Source organism: Microtus ochrogaster, chromosome 6 (genome assembly GCF_000317375.1).
Source record: "Microtus ochrogaster isolate Prairie Vole_2 chromosome 6, MicOch1.0, whole genome shotgun sequence".
NCBI lineage: Eukaryota > Metazoa > Chordata > Mammalia > Rodentia > Cricetidae > Microtus > Microtus ochrogaster.
Window position 1 is genome coordinate 73,100,321 of NC_022013.1, and position 12,495 is coordinate 73,112,815.

The 12,495-nt window shown below is 46.3% G+C and overlaps 1 pseudogene; it reads right to left on the bottom strand.

Annotated features, from left to right (window-relative positions):
- The window catches only part of LOC113456212, a 13,780-nt pseudogene extending 4,052 nt beyond the window's left edge, over window positions 1-9,728 (bottom strand).
- Between the last annotated feature and the right edge of the window lie 2,767 nt (window positions 9,729-12,495).

Consider the following 12,495-nt stretch of genomic DNA (forward strand, 5'->3'; position numbering starts at 1 on the left):
GCACACGCACACACTCACACACACTCACACATGCACACACACACTCACACGCACATACACACACACGCACACACACCCATACACACACACACACACACACACACACACACACGCACAGAGTCCTTTACTATACTACCTCTGTCCACAGGTGTAGACCATCATAAAAAATTATATTGCCCAGGTTGGTCTGAGGGGGCAGTAATTGTGCTCACCAGGGAGTAAGAGCCACCCTGGGTTTCTCTTTCCTCTCTCTCTCACCTTGCCTTGCCCCACCGTCATCACTGTGAAAGGAGATTACTTCCTGACAGCTCTTCATGTCAGTCACAAGTCTAGGTCAGCCACTTATCAATTGACCCACTGTTAAAGCTAGACACTCACTTCAGCATCTGTCAATGGCCTCTTTTCGTCCACTTAGACTGGAGCTACGTCCCTGCAGCTGCTCATTTGGAAGCGTGCACAGACTGTTAAAAGCAGGGAAACATATCTAGAACTTGGGAAGTTGGCTCGCCTGCATGTGTTGGCCGCTTCCCCCGCTGCCTAACAAAGAATCCAGAGACAAGGCTGTGCTTGGCAGTGGTGCCCTCGAAATGCTCAGGGCAGGATCTGGCCCTGAAACTGTCTCTCACCAATAGAAGGGCCGAGTTGATTCTGCACATCTTACTTATCCAACCCACAGTCTCGCCCTCTCAATCTTCCAGGATGCAGAGTGTGCTTCAGTGCCTGCAGACCACAGCTCACCTGCACACATCTTGGCCAAGTGCACAGTTGCAGGTGGTGGGGCTGGTTGGTGACATCCCTCTGCACCTAGCCAAGCCTCCTTTCCCCGCTCCAATCGGCCAAGCATCAGGAGAGACTTGGCACTCCAGGGCAGGTGTCTTTCTCCTCCACCAGGGATAATGCGCATTTGTCTTTCCCAGGTGTTTGTCACGGTGCTGTCAGTCCCTCCAAACCTCCGAGACAGGAAAAGAGATGTGAACATGGAAGGAATTGAGGGGAGCTGGGGAAATTTTCCTGACATGCTCCTGCTGTGACACCACGGCGGGCGGAGACGGCCTGTCATTGAGCTGTCGACCTTTAACCTCCCCCAGACTTATTTTGAAATGATGTGTAAAGAATGGCTGTGCCCGTACCACTGGCTCCTTTCAGCTCTGCGTGTCTGTCCTTGATGTCAGTCAAAAGTAGTTAACTGGCACCCATGGAGCCTTAAAAAACACCTCAACCAGTACCAGTAATGACTTCAGTTGGGAAGGCTCGCTCTTGTCAAGTAATGACTTTTTGACATAAGGTATTGTTTACCTAGGCAACGTTCTCTTACTTGCATTTTAATGAGCCTAATTAATAATAAGTTAGGAGTCCTCAGCTAGTTCTTCACAGCTGGACCATATGCACTAATTACACTAAATGGGCAAACCTAAAATAATCTACTTAGTGGGGAGAAGCGCTTTGAGGGGAGAGAAAAATCCCCACTATTTCCCTACGCTTCTTCTTGGTCTCTGTGGCAGTGTCTACTGCCATCTCAGAGCAGTTCAGGGATGGTTACAGTAGACACCTCTTCCGAACTGGTGGCTCGCTTTGTAGGTTTGGAAGTTTTCACTTGGTAAAAGTTTTGGGAATTTTCCAGAGAAACTGACAGAGGGAGGTGTTTGATGCATCCTGTGGGTGAGGAACTAGTGTGGTTCTCAGGTAGAAGGATGGATGCCAGGGCTGGTGAGACGCAGTCTCTTAATGGAACTATTTCACTCACAGCAAATAAATAACTTCCAAAGGGCCATCTGGGAGCTCTGGGAAGCCTATGTGTGTCTTAGAGAGTGGAATTTTATGGTTCCCCCTCCACCTTACTATTGCCTTCCTTGTAAGCATATTCGTGTGTCCTCAGCATAATTTCGGAACGAAGGTAAGTATTTGGATCCAGGGTGAAACAATTTCAAAGGCAACAGACTCTCCGCTGTGAGGTGTAACTGGACACTTGCAGAATCTTTGCCCTCACCCCTGGCACGAAAGCACAGGGAATGTGCACGGAGTCTTCAGTGTGATCGTCCGCAGGACACAGAGAGGTGGGTGGCACTTCACTCCGATGATGTGGCTCTGAGAACACAGGGGACAGAAGAGAACTGTCACAGGGACAGGAGAAGCTGAGGTGCAGCCGATAAAGGAAACATAATCTCTTATAGGATAGATATATCATTGATCCCCTGAGCAGAGAGCTGTTATTCATTTTCCCTCCCAAATTAACCAGGGTTTAGGGTTTAGGCTGTGAAAAGATCCTGAGAAAAATGCCCCGAGGAAAGTGGCAATGAAGGAAAGAAATTCCAGGATTCTTCCAGAATCCACGCTGAAAACTTAGGCCCAATCCCGCTAACTACTAGACGCCAGCCTTCGATGGGTCCAGAGGCTTTGTTCTTAGAGTGACTTTTGAACTTTCCCAGGTCCCTGTCCACCCATGTTTTAACAAGACTTAGTTCAAAGCAGTCAGAGATGATCTGAGCTAATTGGTTGATTCAGCAAGAAACCCGGGAAAAGGTGGTGCTGAGGTTGGAGACATCAGGCTGGCAGGGTTGGCAGATGCTCTCCAGAAAGGGCCTTGGAGTGGAGGTGCACCCTGCCAGGCACCATATGCGTGACGGACATGACAGAGCACAGAATGTCTGAGGGGAGGTGACAGCTCAACCCTCATCCACAGAGAAACTTCCCTTGGACACACGTGAAATAATGTCCACAAAGTGGACACACTGGGGAACTGCTGGCCACCTGGCAGAGCTCTCTGTTGCGACTATCTACTGCCTGTGCGTGTACAATGGGGGAGGGGACAGCAGTTTTCCATGATGGCGGACTGCCCCAGTTGTTCTCTGTGCATCTCTGGGACAGCAGAGGAAGAATGACAGGACAGAGACACATGGTCCCCATGGCCATGTTCACTCACTGAGAGTACCACTGTCTCCACATCATGACGGCTAAGGTTGCCATGCAGCTTTTCAACAACAGAGAACTCACTCGTGTCTTCCTGGCTCCATTGTGAGGGCTGCTTCTACCTCCCTCCCTGAGTTTAGCTATAAAAAGTCAGGAAAATGTCATCTAACGGGACAGGTGTCACCAGCTAAGAACATTTTCTAGTCCCCAAATAAGCTTCATGCTTTGCCCTCCTATGTCTGTGAGGATGCCCATGTCCATCCCCTGCTTCCTGCCAAACCAACAGTTTGACTCTTCCTCCCACACGAAAGGGAAGAATTCTGAAAGTGAGCCCGAGTTCTGCACAGAAATGTGTTATTTACATGTGGCAGGAGAGTGGAGGCCAGACTCGTGTTTCTGAGAAAAGGATTCATGAGAGGCTTCTGCCTTCTGCTGGATGTTGGCTTCTCGATAGAAATCATATTGCATTATCTGTTTTTGATGCAAATAGAAAATCTCTATGGAATGTTGCTATGCTTTTGGGGGGCAGGGAGCATCTTAGAGGCAAGCTCCCCAAGCAAGGAGCTCAGAGGCTTTCCCAGTGATGAAGCAGACTCTGTGGGAGCTAGCAACCCACCATTTCAACCAGGTTGCTGCTATTTCCAGACTGGGTATCAAAAATACTTCCTTAAGCCACTATTTGTATGGGTAAGTATTGACCTGTGTCACTGACAGTATTTGTCTGTCTGTCTCTCTGTCTGTATGTCTATCCATTTATCCATCCCATTTAGGCTTATAAATTGTCATTCACTCACAGTTCCAATGGGATTCACTTTATCTCTACAAACAGAGAATGCTCATTTCACTAACATTATTCCCTAGTGTACTTTACAGAATTATTACGTTTATTTAGATCCCTTTGTAAGTGCATGTGTGTGTGTGCATGCATGTGTCTGTGAGTGTGTGTGTGTGCATGTGTGTGTGGTGTGTGTGCATGCGTGTTGTGTGTGCATGCATGTGTGTGTGGTGTGTGTGTGCATGCGTGTTGTATGTGTGCATGTGTGTGGTGTGTGTGCATGCATGTTGTGTGTGTGCATGCATGTGTGTGTGGTGTGTGTGCATGAGTGTTGTGTGTGTGCATGCATGTGTGTGTGTTGTGTGTGTGCATGTGTGTTGTGTGTGTGCATGCACGTGCCATCATGTGGTGTGTGGAGGTCAGAGGATAACATTTGGAGCCAGTTCTCTCCTCCTACCGTGTGGGTCCAGGAAGCAAACTTAGGCTGTCAGGTTTTGGAGGCAGTTGCCTTTACCTGCTGAGCCACCTGTCTCTGATGTGCTTTTTTAAGATAAGAAAACTCGTAATTATGAACAGATGAGATGAACACTGTTTCTTGGGATGAGAGGTTGGCAGCCAGTTCCTGGCCTCCCCCTGTGCCCTCTGTTGCCACTACTCCCTCCCACCGCACCAGGCCCAGTTTCCTATCCACTGGACCCTGCCTGCCTATGGTGGGGACCTGAGTGAGTCCTGAGGTAACTGTTAACCTTGGCCAGTCCTAAGATTTGCACAGGCAGGAGGAAGTTAACTTTGGATTGAGGATGCTTCAGAATTTACCTTCTTTGAACCCAGCTCAGGGTCTCAGAATGAAATTTGATTGACACCCGGAAGGGAATATTTCTTTAGATTTCTCACTCTGGGGACCACCTACACTAGGATAAGTCTTCAGAATCCAAATGTCTTAGTTGGTGTTCTGTTGTGGCAACTCTTACACAGGGAGTATTTAACTGCGCTGGCTCACTGATGTGGGAGGGTCTTCTGTTTTGTGTTGATTTCATTGGTTAATAAAGAAACTGCCTTGGCCATTTGATAGGCCAGCCCTTAGGTGGGTGGAGTAGACAGAACAGAATGCTGGGAGGAAGAGGGAAGTGAGGCAATCGCCATGCCTCTCCTCTCTGGAGCAGACGCCATGGAGCCAGCCACCAGGAAAGACATGCTGAATCTTTCCCGGTAAGCCACCACCTCATGGTGCTACACAGATTATTAGAAATGGGTTAATCAAGATGTGAGAGTTAGCCAGTAAGAGGCTAGAGCTAATGGGCCAGGCAGTGTTTAAAAGAATACAATTTGTGTGTTGTTATTTCGGGTGTAAAGGTAGCTATGTGGGAGCCGGGCCGGATGAAAAGCAGGTCTGCCCGCAGCTCCTTCTACAGCTCACAGTTTTCGAGGTTCAATCCATTGTCAGGATGGCAGGAAGCACAGTGGTTGAAGCAGACATCGTGCTGAAGAGGGAGTGGAGAGTTCTACATCCAGGTGTTCAGGCAGCAGGGAGCGGAGAGGGGGACATTCTGGGCTTTTTGATACTTCAAAGCCAGTTCCCATTGACACAGTTCCTCCGAGAAGGCAAAGCCTCCTAAGTCCTCCCAATTAGTGCCACTTCCTGATGACTAAGCATTCGAATATACAAGCCTGTGGGGGCCATTCTTATCCATATTCAAACCATGCCACCAAATGGAAAAAACCCGATGCTGCCTAGTTTACAGCATCCTTTGGTCATGAGCGTCCTGCATTCTCCTGCCTTTCTTCCTTGAACAATTCTCTCAATCCTCATCCCCACATGCCCAAATCCAACTTGAATCCTCCCCTCAGAGACCCACATTTTGCCATGTCTCTTCTCCAGAGCCATTCTGGTTTCCTACTAATGCATGTAAGCTATTATTTTGGAATCTTTTGCTTCTCTCTCTTGTTGTATCAGATTGATAATTCTGCCTTAAGAAGTGGCCACAGGCTTAACACCACAAACAACACAAGTGACTAGGTCACCTATGTGGGTGGGAAGACTGCCTACGTGTGGATCATTTGGATTCTCTGCTTACAGTGGGTGAAAGTCAATTCCCATGCGAGGGTTCCACTCTTCCAAGCTTACTGTTTGTAGATTCATGTCTTCTGTAGCATTTGCAAGTCCCCTCCACTCTCAAGCTAGCAACCATGAGTAGACTTTTAGATTGCCTTTTTAGAAAAGCAATTTGTGTATCTATGTGTCTTACCTGGGCCTGCATCGTATGTGTGCGTCATTGGCAGTGCAGCTGGAAGTGCGGAAAGGTACAAACCACCACGTAGGTGCTGAGACTCAGACCCCAGTGCTCTGCAAGAGTAACACGTGCTCTTAATCGCTGAGCCATCTCTTCAGTCCCGAGTTTCTGACATCACTTTCTGATGCATCTCCCTGACTTCCTCCTTTGCTCTCAGCAGAACTCGGTTCCATCTGGAACTACCAGAGGACACTCGATGCCCCTATCTTCAGCTCTAGAGACTTTTCTGTGTTCCTGGCGTGAGTCCCTTCCATTCTGAGGCCAGCAATGGGCAGCAGAGTCTATGCACCACAAGTCTCCAGTTCCCTCTTTGACAGGCTGCTTGTGATGACACTGGGCCCATCCAAACAACTGAGATACCCAATCAGCTGATTAGCAGGCCTGACTGTGCCTGAACTGTAACTCTCTTCGTCACACAATGTGAGATAGTCACAGTTCTAGAGACTAGGGGACAGATCACATTGGGGGAGTGTCTTAGTTAGGTTTCTACTGGTGTGAAGAGACACCATAGTCACGGCAACTCTTATAAAGGAAAACATTTAATTGGCTAGCTTACAGTTTATAGGTTCAGTCCATATCATCATGGTGGGACACAGAAGCATATAGGCAGAGACGGTGCTGGAGAAGTAGCCGGGAGTCATGTATCTTGCAGGCAACAGGAAGTAGTTTGTCTCATTGGGTGTGGCTTGAGCACATATGAGACCTCAAAGTCTGCCTCCACAGTGAGACATTTCCTACAACAAGGCCACCCCTACTCCAACAAGACCATGCCTCCAAATAATGCTAGTTTTTGGGGGGGCCATTTTCTACCAACCACAATGATTCTGAGAAAGAAGCCTAGCACACACCTTCTTTTTGGGTGGTGTGACCATCCGGTCTAGCATTCGGTCTGGGACTATTTCTACACGGCTTTAACAAGCCATTGCTACAGACTTCCTGTCAGGTGTCTTCACTGGCAAGTCCTTATGCTGGGGGAGATGAAACCATGGCTGTTCTGTGGGTTTTTCACCCTGAGAGCTGCAGATCAGTGTCCCTGAGAATCTGTGTGTCCACAGGTCTCTCCATAGCTGCAGGAGACACAGATAAGGACACTTGTCCGAATTCCCTCTCAACACTATGGATGTACCCTCTTGGTTTTCTTAGATGGCTTATATGTATAAGCAGTTATCATAAGTTCTAGTTAATCTTCTTATCAGGCCATAGAGTATAAATTTAAGCCAGACCCAAAAAGAGGAACATGGGATGTACTCACTCATATTTGGTTTCTAGCCATAAATAAAGGACAGTGAGCTTATAATTCACTATCCTAGAGAAGCTAAATTAGAAGGTGAATCCAAAGACAAACATATAGGCATCCTCCTGAATATTAACCTTCATAAGGCGATGAAAGGAGACAGAGACCCACACTGGAGCACCGGACAGAAATCTCAAGGTCCAAATCAGGAGCAGAAGGAGGGGGAGCACGAGCAAGGAACTCAGGACCGTGAGGGGTACACCCACACACTGAGACAATGGGGATGATCTTTCGGGAATTCACCAAGACCAGCTAGCCTGGGTCTGAAAAAGCATGGGATAAAACCGGACTTACATAGCAGACAATGAGGACTACTGAGAACTCAAGAACAATGGCAATGGGTTTTTGATCCTACTGCACATACTGGCTTTGGGGAAGCCTAGGCAGTTTGGATGCTCAACTTACTAAACCTGGATGGAGGTGGGCGGTCCTTGGACTTCCCATAGGTCAGGGAACCCTGATTGCTCTTCAAGCAGATGAGGGAGAGGGACTTGATCGGGGGAGGGGGAGGGAAATGGGAGGCGGTGGCGGGGAGGAGGCAGAAATCCTTAATAAATAAATAAATTAAAAAAAATTTGGGGGGATCATCTTGTATTCATTCATGTAAGATGGCTCGGTGGTAATGGTGCTTGTAGCCAAGCCTGATGATGTCCCAAGCTGGATTAGTAGGACATAAATGTGTCCTACAAATTGTCCTCTGACCTCCACACATGCAAGACAGCATGTGTGATTCCCATCTCTAAATAAATGTAATAAAAATGTATTCCACTTAATGTCTACTTGATGTGGGGTTCCCCTCTGCATGCTGTGAGTACGTTTTATTACCAATGGTTAATAAAGAATCTTCTTTGGGCCTATGGCAGGGCAGAATAAAGTCAAACAGGAAATCTGAACAGAGATATAGAGGGAAAGAAGGCAGAGGCAAGGAGATGCCATGTAGCTGCCAAAGAAGACAGATGCTGAAACTTTACCCGGTAAGCCACAGCCTTGTGGTGATACACAGAATAATAGAAATGGGTTAATTTAAGATGTAAGAGTTAATTAATAAGAAGCCTAAGCTAATAGTACAAACGGTGTTTTAATTAATATAGTTTCTGTGTGATTATTTTGGATCTGTGAGACCAGGAAATAAAAGTGCTGTCTCCGGTTATAACAACTTTATGAAAACTTATCACGAGTCAACAGTCTTTAGCTACTCTGTCTTTGGCCAACCCTTATGATATACTGAATGCATTCTCTGAAGCTGTTGTAAACACTGAGCAAATGCCAAAGCTTTGACCTTCAGAGAAATGCAGAGTTAGCTTCCCAAGACCTTCTGGCCATAACATGATCATCAACTGATTACACAATCATTTCTCACAAGTTTCTGTTTTACAAACACCTTGTGCATATATACATATACACTTATACACGTATACACAATTTGCTTCATCGAAATGGAGCTCATAGCTAATAGCACTGCCAAATATCTGAACAAAGCCGATCTAACTCGCTGGTTTGTCTATAAGGCACATGTCTATCTTCTTGAGCTTAGAAGCAGTAGATAGTGCTTTAATGTTATGTCACTAAACAGTGATGCCATCAACAAACCACGTGAATGTGAAGAGATGCACACTAAACAGTGCAGAAAGAACACTGGTTGGGGTCTTAAGAATTGACAGAAGAAAGCAGTGCACCCCTTCATTTGGCCTCAGCCGGGCACAGGCGTGTTGAGTGCTGTGGTCTATCCCGTTCTGTGTATGTCCTCAAGGGATCAAGAAAGCACAGTCATGCTTTGTAGCTTCCCAGTAAACATTGAATCCGTGACTAGTGATAATAAACTTCTTTAAAAGGTTATACTTGAAAACTCAATTAAAGCTAACACCTCAAAAATGATTAACGAGTCTCATTTGGCTTGGCATGGTGCTGCAAACCTGTAATTCCAACACACAGGAGGCTGAGAATGGAGGATTGTTGAGTATGAAGCCAGCCTGGGCTACAGTGTGGAAATCAGTCTCAATAAATAAACAAACAGATCAATAAATGACAAAGCATCATTCGTGCTGTGTTGTTGCTAACAGCAGTGGAGGGCTTGGTTCAGCAGTGTCCATTTGGACCTCAGGAGGCCATTGCTACCTGTGCTGCATACTTTCTCTTGGGCTCCTTGGTCACCCTGAGCTACTTGCCATCCCATAGCTCCTCAATCATCAATGTTCTGTTCTCATTCTTCCAGCTTTTCTGAATGCCCGGAGGACATGAGTGGGATCCAGTCTGCCCTTACCCTGGAATCAAGTTTCCCACTGAGGGAGCCTTCTGTATTATCCTTCTCCTGGTAACTCTCTCTCCTTCCTGTGGAGGGTGTGGGGCTGCCAGAGTGAGCAGGGTGCGGGGATGCCAGAATAAGCCTGTGATGGGAAGGACCCACAAATGTGATGCTCATTTCCTCCTTTTCTCGTGGTGAGGAAATGAAGATCTCAGTCATTACCGTTGCTGCTCTCATAGGATTAGGCACAGCATCTCAGAGGAACTCACAAACTACAAATAAAGTTGAGATTATTTCAGCATCAGGAGCAGTTTGCTTCTTCATTTTTCTTCTCTCTGTCTTCAGATTTTCACTCAGGTGAAACACTAGCAATGCTATCAAGTGACTGGAGAATGTCCTAGCAGAACTGAAGGGAGCACAAACTTCCTGGCTTCCGGGGTGCACTTTCTCGCTCTTCTCATACTCGCAAATGATGGATAATTTATAGGTACTGATTTCAATATTTTCTTTATCAAAACCAAGATTTTAGGCATTTCAAGTTATTTACAACCATATTTCATAAGTCAAGAATTCAGATGAAACATCCTCAGCCATAAACAGCCAGTAAGCACTTCCAGTGTCTTTCACTGGAACAGACGGAGGAGCAAAGTCAGATCACTGTCCCCACCCTTGCAGACCCCTTGAGAACAGTGTACCTTGAGTAACGTTACACAGGCTTCTACACTGGTTTGTTTTGTTCTTTGTTTTTAAGCAAAGTATTTGTTGTTTGCGTCTCCTGATTTTTTTTTTTTTTTTTTTTTTTTTTGGCAACAAGGATCCCAAAGGGCAAACCTGTCCTCCTGAATGTTTCCTTTGGACATCCCTGAGCTATGTAAAAGGCAATGTGGAAGTCAGTCAGACTCCGATTTGAATCTCAAGTTCCATATTTAAGCTCCGTGTCTAAGATCAGTGCTGTATGTAACCTCTTGGAGTCTGAGTGTCCTCATGTCAAATGGCAGTAACAGCCTCTCCTGGACTTTTGTGAGGGTTGAACTCAGTCGTTTATGAAGCTTCAATCTATGGTCTAGATACATGGGAGATGACCGTAGATTACCGTAGCAATGGTGGCATCTCCTTCCATGAGTTCCCTGATGTAGGAAGTCCTTCTGCGTATGTGTTGCTTTTATTGGTTAATGAATAAAAGCTGCTTTGGCCTGTGGCAAGGCACAATATAGCCAGACTGGACAATACACACACACACACACACACACACACACACACACACACACATGGAGTAAGTGGAGTCAAGGGACACAATGTAGCTGCCAAAGGAGAAAGACCAGGAACCTTACTGGTAAGCCACAGCCTCGTGGTGATACACAGAATAATAGAAATGGATTAATTTAAGATATAAGTATAGCTAGCTAGAAAGACACCTAAGCCTTTGGTCAAACAATGTTTTAATTAATATAACTTTTGTGTGATTATTCAGGTCTGGGTGGCCAGGAACAAAACATTTACAAAAGTTCCCAATGGGAAGGCTCCAAATGGATTTTTTTCCTATAGCCAAACTCACTCCTAAACATTTGGTTGGTTTTATTGTCAGCTCAACACACATAGAGTCGCATAGGAAGAGGGAACCTCAGTTGAAGGTTGCCTCTATCAGACTGGCCTGTGGCAATGTTTGTTACAGAGAGTCTTGATGGATAATGGTGTAAGAGGGCCTAGACCACCGTGGGTAGCACCATGCCTAGGCAGGTTGGCCTGGTCTGCTTACAAAAGCTAAACACAGTCTTCTTTCTACTTCTAAGTTCCTGCCTTGAGTTCCTGCCCTTACTTCCCTCAGAGATGGCCTGTGACCCAAATGCATAAACTAAAACAAACCCTACATTCCTCTGTTACTTTTTGTCAGGGTGTTTACTGCAGCAACAGGTAGCAAACTAAAGCACATTTAATGGGTAGATCTCTACTGAATAAGGGCAAAGGTACAATAATATGTGTCGTCTTAGTTAATTTTATCACCTCTGTGGGAAAAAACCCACATGGTTAAGACAACGTAATGGAGAAGGGGTTTATTTTTGCCCAGTCCATTGTGGTGAGAAAGTTCTGGCAGCAGGAGCTTGTGGCAGCTGGCCACATCACACCCATAGTTAGGAGGCAACTGGCCACATCACACCCACAGTTAAGAGGCAGACACAAAGATGCTATTGCTCAACTTGCTTCTTCCTTTTCATTTGGTCCAGGACCCTAACCCATGGAGTCGCTCACATTTAGGGTAAGTCCTCCTACCTTAATTCCATCAATCTATAAACTCCCTCAGAGACATGATCAGAGATCTACCCTAAGAGAACTTATGGCCTAGCAAACTTAACCAAAGAGGAGGTTATAGCTGTATATAGGAGGTTATAGTCATTGCAAATGAAGTCCAGTTGTGGTCGCAAAAGAATATTCTTCACAAATCCAATTCCAGAAAGTCTCATTTAAACCTCTTTTCCAGAGATTATATCGTGATTCCCGAAGCCCAGTTTTTTTTCTTTTTTGAAAAATCTACAGAGTTGTGCCAGAAGAAACTCATGACATGCTGTAAGTTTAATTATGTTCAATTCATTAACACAATTAGAGCTGTGAACAAATTTATCGACACAGCTAGAACCACTTAGTAACAGGCCGTGTCATAGATTAGAAGACTCACTCCCGCAGACCTCAGATCTCTGGAAAGGAGAGGTGGGAACTGCATCTTCAGAAACTTGGCTCAGTGGTGGGGACCTCACTAGAGGGCACCCCTCATTGCCTCAGTGGTGGGGATCTGACCAGAGGGCGCCCCTCATTGGCTCAGTGGTGGGGACCTGACCAGAGGGTGCCCCTCATTGGCTCAGTGGTGGGGATCTGACCAGAGGGCACCCCTCATTGGTTCAGTGGTGGGGACCTGACCAGAGGGCGCCCCTCATTGGCTCAGTGGTGGGGGCCTGACCAGAGTGCACCCCTCATTGGCTCAGTGGTGGGGACC